The 11392-nt window shown below is 47.9% G+C and overlaps 1 long non-coding RNA gene across 1 annotated transcript; it reads left to right on the top strand.

Annotated features, from left to right (window-relative positions):
- Nucleotides 1–558: 558 nt before the first annotated feature.
- On the top strand, nt 559–8873 carry LOC144367526 (uncharacterized). The gene is made up of 2 exons (XR_013426996.1): nt 559–3636; nt 7547–8873. It is a non-coding gene; the product is annotated as an uncharacterized LOC144367526 (long non-coding RNA).
- The last annotated feature ends 2519 nt before the right edge of the window (nt 8874–11392 follow it).

Raw genomic sequence — 11392 nt, 5'->3', positions numbered from 1 at the left:
TTCTCTGTGTTTTTCTCCCAAGACGCCCACCTGACCTCACTCGCTCTCCAAATTCTCTCCATTGTGGCCAAATGTCACAGATCATGTGAGGCTGTTTCAGCCCATGAAAATATGCTATAAATGAGTGCATCTGCCCTTTGATCTTAACCCTTCTCTTGCCTTCTGCAGCAATCTCCTCCTAAATGAAGAGCCCCTTCATTAGCCAAGTCTGCACAGCAGCAGAGAAATCTCAAGCCCTCACCAGGAAAGCAATCTCTGGTACTGTTTGCATTTGCATACAAAAGTCTTGACATTTCACGTAGTGTTTCAAGAGCTAGTTAACAACAAAAACAAAAACACATAAAAACAAACAAAACACCCACACAACTTGCCTCCTAAAGCAGTAGAGACAAAGAACGCAAGGAAATTATCAGAGCACTGAATAGCTGCGTTCAAATAAATTTAAAAAGAGAAAGGAAGGAAAAGATGAATGATAACATCACGACAAAAACTCAGAGTATTTCAACCTCCCATATAAGGGAACAGTGAGCATTTTGGCATTCTGAGGACAGAGCGTGAATCAAAGTCCAACACTCCTTTTAGAGGTGCTCAACAGTTTCCACAAATACCAAGCGCTCCCAGGTGCAGCTGGGGCTAGGCACAGTCTGTTCCAAGATCCACATGATGAAAGCAGTGTTTTATTCCTCCTCTTTTCCTACCAGACACCTGAACCAAGTCCTGGTTTTCGCCTCTTTTGGAAGGAGTCTGCCATGGTGGTGAGCACCAGCTCTGGGACTGCCCAGCTCCCAGGGCTCAGGGACGAGGCTGGAGGGGAGGGATTCGTGCTTCTTATGAAGCTCGTCAATTATCCAGGTCTCTCCATCCCCTGGAACCTTGCTCATCGTCTGGTTGCTGTTTCAAGTCTGTGGCTGGAGTTCCTAAATGGGGAAACTACTGAGACGATGAAGGATTTCTTCAGGAAGGCTCCTCTTTGCTGCTCAGTACCTGGACCAACCGCTGGTTTCCATCTTATTCCCACTGGGACCACAAAAAAACTCTAAAATTGCAATATGCACAACTCTCAACATTTTTAAGTATGCAAGAAAACAGATTAAGATATCTTAAGAGCTCTGGACTCCCCCCATTCCAAAGGCACCTATAGTAACTTCAGAGCATGGATGCAGGGAGCAGATGGCAGAAGGAGGGGCCATCTGAGACCCCTGCCTCGGGTCTCAGCTGCAGGCTGAGCACGTTTGCCCCTTATTATGCCTTCAGTTGGCAGGACATTTTTGTTCTCATTTTCTAGCTCCACTAAGATGCGCGAGTGAGGCTGTGATGTGTCAAGCCACCTGTGTGTGCTGCCACCTGCGAAGCTCACGTCCACATTGGGTTTTAGTTAAATCTAGGCAAGCCAGCTTTGCACACTCCCCGGCGATATTGAAGAGGCGAAGTAAGAGAGTGACTGTGTGGGGTGTGTGTCCGTGGATCAACACATGATTGTTTGTGTCTGTCTGCTTGTTTCCTCCACTGGAAAATGTCCGCTGCAGGGACCATCCCCTGCTCACCTGCACGGGCCAGAGTGCCTCGAAGCCATACAGAGGTGACAGATGGCAGATGCTGATTTGTCAGAATGCTCTCTGGTTCCCCTCCCTCTGACCTCAGTCTTCTGGAGCCTTCCCCCTGCAGATTCTCAGGAAGGAACCAATTGGCTGTGTGTTCTGTAATGTGACATAATGCACAGGGCACATGGTTTAGCATGTGGAGCATTTTGAAGCGTGCAGTTCAGTGGACTGTGAGTGCCGCGTCACACTTTCCTCTTTCTCATGTTACTCCACGTGCGTTTATTGAGCTCACCCTAGGAAGGCTGGTGGCAGAGCAGGGTGCCCTGAATGCCTTTGTCCTCCTACCAGTTGATAGAGAAAGACCAGTTTCCTTTTAAAAAATAAGTATTATGTATTAGATTCTGCTTTCAGAGCTAGGAGTGGAACCTAAGGCCTAAGCACACTAGGCAAGTGCTCTGCCACTGAGCCACACCCAGCCCCAAGCTAGGCTGGCTTCTACAATGATCATCTTATTAACTCACAGCAATCCTGTATACTTCTGCAGCACAGTGTGGTATGTCAACACACACACATTAGACAGTGGGTCTATCCAGGCCATTAACAAAGCCATCGTCTTTGATTTTTGCTCTTTGTCCTCGTAGGTCATCTTAAACTCTTACCATTTCTCCTCACATTTAGACCATCTCCTCTAGCTACTGGAATGAGCTATGCATTCTTGTCAGCTACAGCCACCTCACCACACCCAGGAGTACCAGGAGGCTGTCCTCCACTGTAGCACCGCCCTGCTGACCACCCTCTCCCACCCTCCTCCCCACTCCCCTGCCTCTGAGAGCCTCTGTTCAATGTCAGCTGCTTCGAGATCAGCTCTTTCAGATTCCACAGGTGAGTGAGCTCAGGAGGCCTGGGTTGTCTGAGCCTGGATTATTTCACTGGGCATAATGTCCTCCCAATGACAGGTTTTGCAGCTATTTCTGGCTGAACAGGATCTAGGTACCACTTTTTCTTTATCCTCATGCCCTGAAAGGCATAAAGGCATTCAAGCTGCTTCCATACCTTGGTGATTGTGAGTAGCTTCAGTGACCTCGAGAGGAGAAGTGGGACCTTCTTGGGAGAGGCCATTTGCCTAAGACATGAATGAGAGGGGGAGCCAGCCCTGGTGAGATCCAGAGAGAAGTTCTGTGAGCACAAGGAACGCCAACAGAATGCTAGAACCTGAGAACAAACTCAGCACGTGGGAGGGCCATGGAGGTGGACCTGAGGCAGCATCACGGTGAGCCAGGAAGGCAGCCGCAGCCCCAGGTGGGGTCGGCCAGCTCCCATTGCCGGAATGCACGTGTGTGAGCAGGAGCTGTGCGACGTGCCTTGTGCCCTGGGAAGCTTGCTCTGGCCTGGGGACAGCAAGGTGTCAAGAGTGGAGGGAAAGTGTTCCAGAACCTCTGTAGAAGCCCAGAGGAGAATGGGGATGGCTGGAGCAGAGGTGGAAGCATGCATGAAGTGAACACAGGACTTGCTGTTGGACTAACAGAGAAGCTATTGGTGCCTCACGAATTTTAAGCCTAAGCCACAGAATAAAGGGTGGTGCCATTTCTTAATGGGGAATGGGCAAGAGAAGAGAAATCTCTATGTGGGGAGTGAAGGAAGATTCAATATTTCTGCCTGGGACAGACTGAATTGGACAGCCCTGTGGACTAACACTGGAGAACTTGGGCCAGCAGCTGGACCTTGGAGTCTCCTGTTCTGTGGGGAAGTCAAGGCCGGCTCAGTGCGCCTGGGAGTCCTGAAACAGGGAGGAGTTTGAAACCACGGGGCAGGTGAGGCTTCTTAGAAAGCCGTGGACAGATTTTGAAGAGCACAGAGCCAGGGTTTTGGTCTTGGTAAGCCCCCCTCGGTGTTCCCCCGGAAGAAAGGGGAGGTGGTCCTAGGGTGATTTCAGGGCCCCTTCCAGCTGGACTCCTCAAAGCTCCTTCTACTCTCGCTCCGAGACCCTCTGACCTCACGTGCACAGAGGAGCTTCTGGGCTGTGCACGGTCATCGGGAAGGCCACCGTCGCTCTTTCCCACTGGTGAGAAGAGGAGGCCAGTTTTCCTGTAGGAAGGTGATTTTTCTGTCTTGCTCTCAGAGAGTCCCGCGGCCATGGTGGATGTCGGCAGGAGGACGGGGAGGGGCGAGGAAGGGGAAGTTGAGCAAGGCAGGGTCACAGAGTCTAACTTCTCAAAAATGTTTTTAGTGGTTTAAGGTCCGGGTCATCATTGTCTCCTTCTGAAACTTCCCCTCGGCCTCCTACATCTCCCGCTCTTCTCCAATCTCTCTGCGCTCCCGCAGGACTATTAACAGTGAACCAGTAAGATAAGCAGGGAGCAAGTTGGAAGCAAATCAATCTCAGAGTTTATTAAAAAACGGGCTATTGCAGAATATTTTTTAACTCCTCAGGGAAAATACTTCCAACAACCATATAAATCCCCTTGGCCTTTGGCTCTGAGCAAACATACCACAGATTCAAAAATGAACTTGGTTTTGAGCTAGCCGGGCTTTCTTGCCCCTGCCTAGATGAGCGGTCAATCTACAGGAGGCTTAGAAAAGTGAAAAGATAAAGCTATCCCAGAACCCAAGTGGCTTTTTTTCCCCTTTGCCTTGTGTCCCTGGAATTGACAGGAGGGTGCCTGTCCCGCACCAAGGGAGACGGGTGGAAATCACACAGACGTGGCTCAGGTCTCATGCTGGCTCTGTGAGCAGGGTGGCCTTGGGCAAGCACCCCACCTCTCTGAGCCTGAATGCTTCTCTATGAGATAGGACAGTATCTCCCAATTCTTGTGAATACTTCCATCATTCTCAGGATTATCGTCATTGCTTGCCATAGCTAGATTCTCAAAATGTCCCACTCTCCCAAACTGAAAATAGGATGTCATTTGTTCACAAAACACAGTGACTGGTCCCTCGGACCAGTATCCCCCATGGCTCCCATACAACCACAGTCATCCCAAGAACAGTGATTGGTGATCAGGATGGGACTGAGCTTGGCAGGACAAGGCAGTGCCCAGACCAGAACCCGACTTCATGTGAAGCAAGGTCACTCCTGGTGGGGAATGAGCAGTGACTTCTACATTGGGACAGGAGTAGTGACATCGCACAAAGCGGTGACAGGAGTGTGGTCCCCTTCATCACAAAGGCCAGAGGATATCAAGGCGCACGGGGAAGTGGTCCATGGGCTGGTGGGAATACAGGTGGGGCGTGCCCTCACTTGGTGTGGGGCAGCCCTAAGGTGGGGGACTCTGGTTCCCCACTGTGACAGGCCAGGTCCAGCGCTCTCCCCATGGCCAGTCAGGGCCGCCCAGTCTTACCCCTCTCAAGGCTGTTCTGTGCAGGATGACCTGGCTCCTACTGTGCCTTAAGTCCTGTGGGGAAGTCACCCACAACAGGATAAGGGACGGCACAGGCCAAGGGCCACTGCTCCCACGGCAGGTCTGGACACAGCGGCACGGGCCAGCTGTGCCATTGCTGAGCAAAGGCCAGGCGATGACTTCAGGGGAGGTGGCTGGGAAGAGTTCGATGCTTCTTAGAAGGGCAGAGGCTGGCAGGCCAGGGGGCAGATCCAGGAGAGGGTCTTGGAAGAAGGAAAAGTTAAAAGAGTTCTGTTTGAGAAGGAGCAGCTGCAGCAGGCCAGGACCCAGCTCTCCAGGGTGAGCTGCGGGGCTGGCCCAGAGGCCTCATGCCTGCTGGATGGTCCTACCGAACTGTACAACATCAGAGAACCTTCCCTTGTACTGCAAGTGTTAGGGACAGGCGAGAACGAGACAGCCGAGGGCCCCTTGGGCAGACTGAAGATGTGCACCAACAACAGAATTGGGTCAGCAAAGCCCTTAGACCGGAGTGTCCGGACGGCCAGAAAGCTGGGGAACTCGAGGTGGATCGTGTGCGCTGCTCAGATGCCAGGGGCCTCTCTGCAGATGCGAATGGCCCGGGGAGGGTGGTCTGCAAGGCGGGAGGGGAGTGGGAGAACTCCAGTTGTTTGAGGAACCCAAAAAGCACGGGCAAGGGAAGGTTGTGTGGGACACCAGGTGCATCGAGTTTGCAAGATGAGATGGAGGGGAGAGGGCCGCGCAGGGGCTGGCCCTTGCTCAAAGAGGGAAGCCAGGCAGCGGGAGCACTGGTACAATGTGGCCAGACTGGCACTGCAAAGACAAGGGGAGAGAGGACAGTGGGAGGACACCAGCTGGCTTCTGGTTAGGGAGCCATTGTGACTGATCCTGAGAGAGAGGCTGAGACACAGTGAGCAAGGTCTCCAGAGCACCCAGCAAGGCTGGGCCTTGGTGCATGGTCCCCCACCCCCTGCCCGGGCTGCACGGGCTGTGCTTGTTTTCATGCCCTTGTCAGGGTCCCTTGTGCCTCTGGACGGGCCCCTCTGAAGGGGCAGCTGAGGCGCTGGGAGCCTCCTAGGTACTGGACAGAGGGATGGGAACACTGTATCAGGTTCAGAAATTTCTGCAGGAGGGTCATTGACTCCCACCTCCAGGGACTGTTCAGCCCCTGGGGATAACCAGCATGGGGCCTGGCTGAGGGCAGGAGCTGGGGGCAGGGGTGACTGCATCAGCCTAGAGCAGCAGTCTCCCCGGGTTCCCTGCAGCACTGGTGAATGTTAGAGCCCAATCTGTTCTGGAACATTCCACTTGGAGTTTCACGGGTAGACTATTGTAAACAGATGAGGGGTTATAATCCCAGGAACACAGGTCTCACTCCTCAAAGGGCCACTTCAAGGATCCCAGGATGGTTTCTGAGCAGTGAAGTCTCCAGGTGGAACCTGAGCCAGAGGACCAAGAATCAACGGAAGGTGTGCTTTGATATTGGTGCTGAACATTTTGCTGTCAGAGTTTGATTTAGATTATGTACCAGTCACATGCCTGAACCTCCTCACTAATTTCACAGACCTACGCTGAGAAAAATTAGCCTTAATAGGCTTTTATCAGCTTAGTAAAGAAAAAAAAATCACTATCTACTATAAATGAGAAAAAGAAAAAAAATCAAGCCTATGCTTTTGTTCTGCTTTTCACTCAGAAAAAAAAAATTTCAAAAAAAGAAAGATTTTAAAGAAAAATTTAGAAAGATTTAATTTTAAAGTATGAAAATTATGGATAGAAACCTTGACTACACCATCTGGGAACTTTCTAAACATTGAGACCTTCGTAATTTCAATATGAAATTAAGCTGCAATGCAAATTTTGACAAAAACATAGGCCATTTAGATTTAAAATACATCAGTAACATGTAAGACATATTTTTGCCAGGAGCAGTGGCACACTCCTGTGAGCCCAGTGACTGGCAAGGCTGAGGCAGGAGGATTGCAAGTTCAAGGCCAGCCTCAGTGACTCTGTGAGACCCTGACTGAAAAATAAAAAGTAAATTAAAAAGCCTGGGAATGTGGCTCAGGGGTAGAGTGCCTCTGGGTCCAATCCCAAGTACTAGGGGGAAATTTTATTTATTCTTTTGTAGACTGTAAAAATATACTTTGTTTTTATTTGGATTAAGTGACAGGAATACTTTGTTTCCAAATGCAGTAGACTTCAGAGAAGTTTATTTTGCCCATATTGCTGGTCTGCAAAATCTTACACAAAAAGAAATATAAAAGGACAGATCAATACAAATCTTTCTCCCACATCAAAAACGTAGAATAATGTTGAAATTCCAGCAAAAATATATTTAAAAAATATTTTATTTCATGTGCCACTCACAATCTGCCACTACAAAAAATACACAAAACCTCTAGATAAATTATAACAGACTTGTGGAAGTTGCACATATTGATTAAAACATCAAGCAGTTACATACAAACCGATAATGAATTACTTCATGCAGGAAGATAAAACTTTGTGATATTTAAAATTACAGACTTGAAAGTAAGTAAAATTACCCCTAATTATGCAGAAGGGAGCAACACCTTTGCAGTAAACAAGATAAGCACCTCAAACAGCACTAATAATTTTAATTAACATTTCCTTTCACCTCCTTTCAAGGTCACCTCCTCCCGTTTTCGGGAACAGCATCAGAGCCGCTTACCACAGACGTCCACCACGTGACTTAGCGTCAGGACTGAGCAACAAGAATGTTTCCTAAGACTGACTTTTAAGAATAAGCAATTGTGCAAAAGAGCAAATATTGAATCCTGGCAGCCTGTTAGCAACCATTTAAAAATGAATTGCGAATCTAATTTTCTATTCCTGTTAAGATTGCAACTTTGTCTTTACTAAGTCCCTCAATTTGAATTATGAAATACCCCTGAACTGTTGAATATTCAGATTATAATCCAAGTCAAGGAGAGTTTAGCTATGTTTCAGCCTCATTCCTAACACGGGCTGTCTACATAGTTTGTATTCTCTGTTGAGTACCGATTAATACATTCATTTGTTCAAAATTTATGATTTTGCTAAACTGTTTTCTCTCTTTTGTAAATTAAGAAACCAGTAAGAAAAGGGCTTTGTTATATCAGTGGGTTTGTTCCATGCCACAAATTTAATGTACGGGGTCACTTGGAATATAATGTGTAGTGAAAGAATCTCATTAGGCTAAAATGAATGTAAAATGTGTCAATTTGATCCAAATGAGAACTGTAGTAAAACCATGTTTGATGTTCATGTGCAATAAATCTTTAACATTTGTCTGTAAAGTATTAGAGAACCCACAGGGAAATCTGTGTTTGTGATAGGGGCTCCTTTCCCAGGGTTTTTCTTGATTATTCTTTGTTGGCATTAAGCATATGGAAACAAAAAGTGCAGATCTAAGATGGAAATTGTTAACTATGATGCTAAAGCAGGGAGAGATGTACCTAGGTTCCAGTGAAGGGACATTAGAAAAATAACAAGAATTTTTTTTTAAATGTGTGCAGCAAGCCTTTGAAGACCCCTCCAGCTTCTGAGGGGGACCAGTGCCAGTCCAATTTGGTCTGTTTTCTTCCAGGGACTTTACCTTTAGGATCTGATTTTGAGAATGTTGCAATGTTTTTGCTTTGTTTTGAATGTGTGATGATCGTTATCTTCTCCGATTCATTTTTATTTTCATATATTCATATTGTTAATTACTGTTGTATTTCAATTTTCTCCCTAGTATTTTTGTTCCTTCATAATGGCTTTATGGTTCATTGGACCGAAATGACTAAAATGAAAGATTTCCAAGATTTCTTCTGGGAGTAATTTACAAAAGACCACCGTCTTTTAATTGCTCCTCGTGTTTGGGATCGGATATCTGCCTCAGAGAGAATCAATCTCCATCTTTTAGGTGCTGCACTGAGCACATTACTGTCTTTTTTAGAAATCCTAACAATTAAATCTATTTTTTCTTAAATTATTTAAATATTTTCTTTCACTGTCTGAATTCTCCAGCAGATAGAGCACGATAATGCACTTAGTTCTGTTTATATTAATTTATTTTTTGGCTGAAACTTATTCTGCTTTTTAATGTAGTGAAAGATAATCATAACCAGTGTGATGTTGAAAACAATTATGAGGAAGAGCAAGGCTTTCTCGCCGGTGCTGCCGTAGCTAAAATCACCCCCAGAAGCCAAAGTAAAAACCTATATATCATCAGTGGAAAATGGCTCATAAAAATCCGTGGGTTAAAGATTTCATAGCATCATTGATAAGAGTGAGGAAAACATCCTGTCCAGAGATGGTTTCTGGTGAGATACTTTGCTCAGCTTTTCCTAAAAGCCGATGCTCCTTGTATTCAGAAATAGTGATGCACATCCCCAGGAAGTACACTGACTTTTACCACCACATTGGCCTTGAGGACGGGGAGACTCCCTTCATTACCTTTAACTAGATGTCACCTGTCACTTAGCAGGGACAGTCATCACGGGGGACAGGCCTGTGCTCTCCCTGCATTGCGTGGACCCCTCTTTTGTAAACCTGCTGTAATTGGTTTTGCTCTTCTTGTTTTCTTCTACAAACCTCTATTGTTCACATTCACCCTGATTAAAAATGTCTGTGTCTTAAAACTACCTGGATCAAACTATTGCACGATGTCCAGGCCAAGTATGGAGCCACTGGCCTGTGTCCAGGAAAAGGCAATTTCATCAGGGCCAGGTTGTGTAGCCTAAACCCGGCAGCTCTCCAGCTGTGGGGTGATTCTGCGTCTCACTTTCACTTGATATCCAACCAAGGACCTGCCTGAGGTTTCCGCTTGAGTTTAGAATATATTACAGGACGTATCCTGTGTCAGATCTGTTTTCCTAATCGTGTTTGGCTTTGATGAGTATTAAAATCAGTTGCCATCTCCTGAGCACACACTGCGTTGGAAGGAGGCCCAGGGACGCCAGCCTGATATTTTACTGGGACAATCCAGATACAGGAGCAGGAGCTGGCCATGGCCCACCCTGCCTGAGGACGGCAGTTCTGGACGCAGGGTCCAGAGCAAGCACGTTCAGTCTCTCATCTGACCTCACAGGGCAGCCCTCCTGGGGAGCGTGCCACAGAGGGAGGTCACTGTCAAGCTAAAACTCTGGTGCTCCAGGGGCTCCGACTTGCATGGCCACCTTGGGGGTCCTCGGAGATTTCATAGAAGTTTTCGCTTGCAATTTTGAGGGCCTTGAAAGTTGTACACAATTTCAACTCACCTCCAAAGCTGGATTCATCTTGTCTGCTGTGAAGGCCACAGAGTCTGTTTTTCAGCTTTCATTTAATTCTGCCTCTCTATCTGGGCTGGAATTAGAAACAGCCTATTAACCTATTTGAAGGCAGGGAGGGAGGAGAGTGCTTATCTCCCTGGGGCCAACGGACAACCCAAAGGCGGCTAGCTGGAGCGCTCTGGACGAGAACTAGAGGCCTGTCCCCCATGTTATCCTTGCCTTGGCGCATGCCCAGGCCCTGCCACTGAAGCACTTATTCAGGGGCAGCCCTGCTGACCTCCCTCCCTGCCTCCACACCCAGCCACTCCCTCCCATGGCCATTACTCTTTCTGGCCAACGTGCCACACATCCCGTTTGACCTTAGCTGGCACAGGAGGCCCTCTACAGTCTGGCCTCTGATCTCTTCCCCTGATTTTCCTTCCTTGTATATTCTAGAATATTCTATATTCTAGGCAAATCAAAGATAGAAGGGTTGCATGATCAATCCCAACCAGAAGGATCTACAGTTGAATCTTCCATCTGCTCTTTAGCAGCCAGGTAGGGATTTTTATTGGTTTTTTTCTGTGTGTGTGTGTAAGTGTGTGTGTGGTGTTAGGGATGAAACCTAGGGCCTCCCACACACAGGTGAGCACTCTTCCACGGAGCTACACCCCCAACTGACAGCCACATGAATGGAAGAGTTCTTAAATTCCCTCCATAAAATCATGACAAAAGCCGTCTCTACCCTCTGGGGTTGCCGAGAGCACCTAGCGGGATGCAGTACATAAGGCCCGTGGCACGATGCTGGGGAAGTACAATAGGTGCTCAGTAAAATCCTTTCCTTTCCTCCTGACAGCTCCCCTACCTGTCCTGGCTCTTGTCATTCCAGCTGTGCGTGCTGTGTCAATTTGTAGAGCCCTTTCCTCCCGCCCGAGATCACCTGTCAAAGTCCTCCCTGGGCTCTGGAACCCACCTCTTAAGTCTCCCACACTAGTGATCATGTGGGTAGGACCCTGATTTCCTCACCTCTGCACCCGCAGGGCCAGCACAGCACCTGAACAGAGCGTGCACTCAACAAATTAGTGCTCAAGCATAAATGGCATGTGAGTCCCCCAGGAGCCATGCCCACCTCTCTCACCCAAGGTGAAGTTGGCCCCCACTGTGGTGGGGGAGAGCGGCTCCCTGAACCTTGTATATTTAAGGCGGTGTCTAGAGTTTCGGCCTTATAATTGGGGAGATGAGCTACACACAAACACAGCCA

This window comes from Ictidomys tridecemlineatus, chromosome 1, assembly GCF_052094955.1.
Source record: "Ictidomys tridecemlineatus isolate mIctTri1 chromosome 1, mIctTri1.hap1, whole genome shotgun sequence".
NCBI classification, from domain to species: domain Eukaryota; kingdom Metazoa; phylum Chordata; class Mammalia; order Rodentia; family Sciuridae; genus Ictidomys; species Ictidomys tridecemlineatus.
Note: the sequence above shows the minus strand (reverse complement) of the source record. Positions and strands in the feature narration are given on the sequence as shown.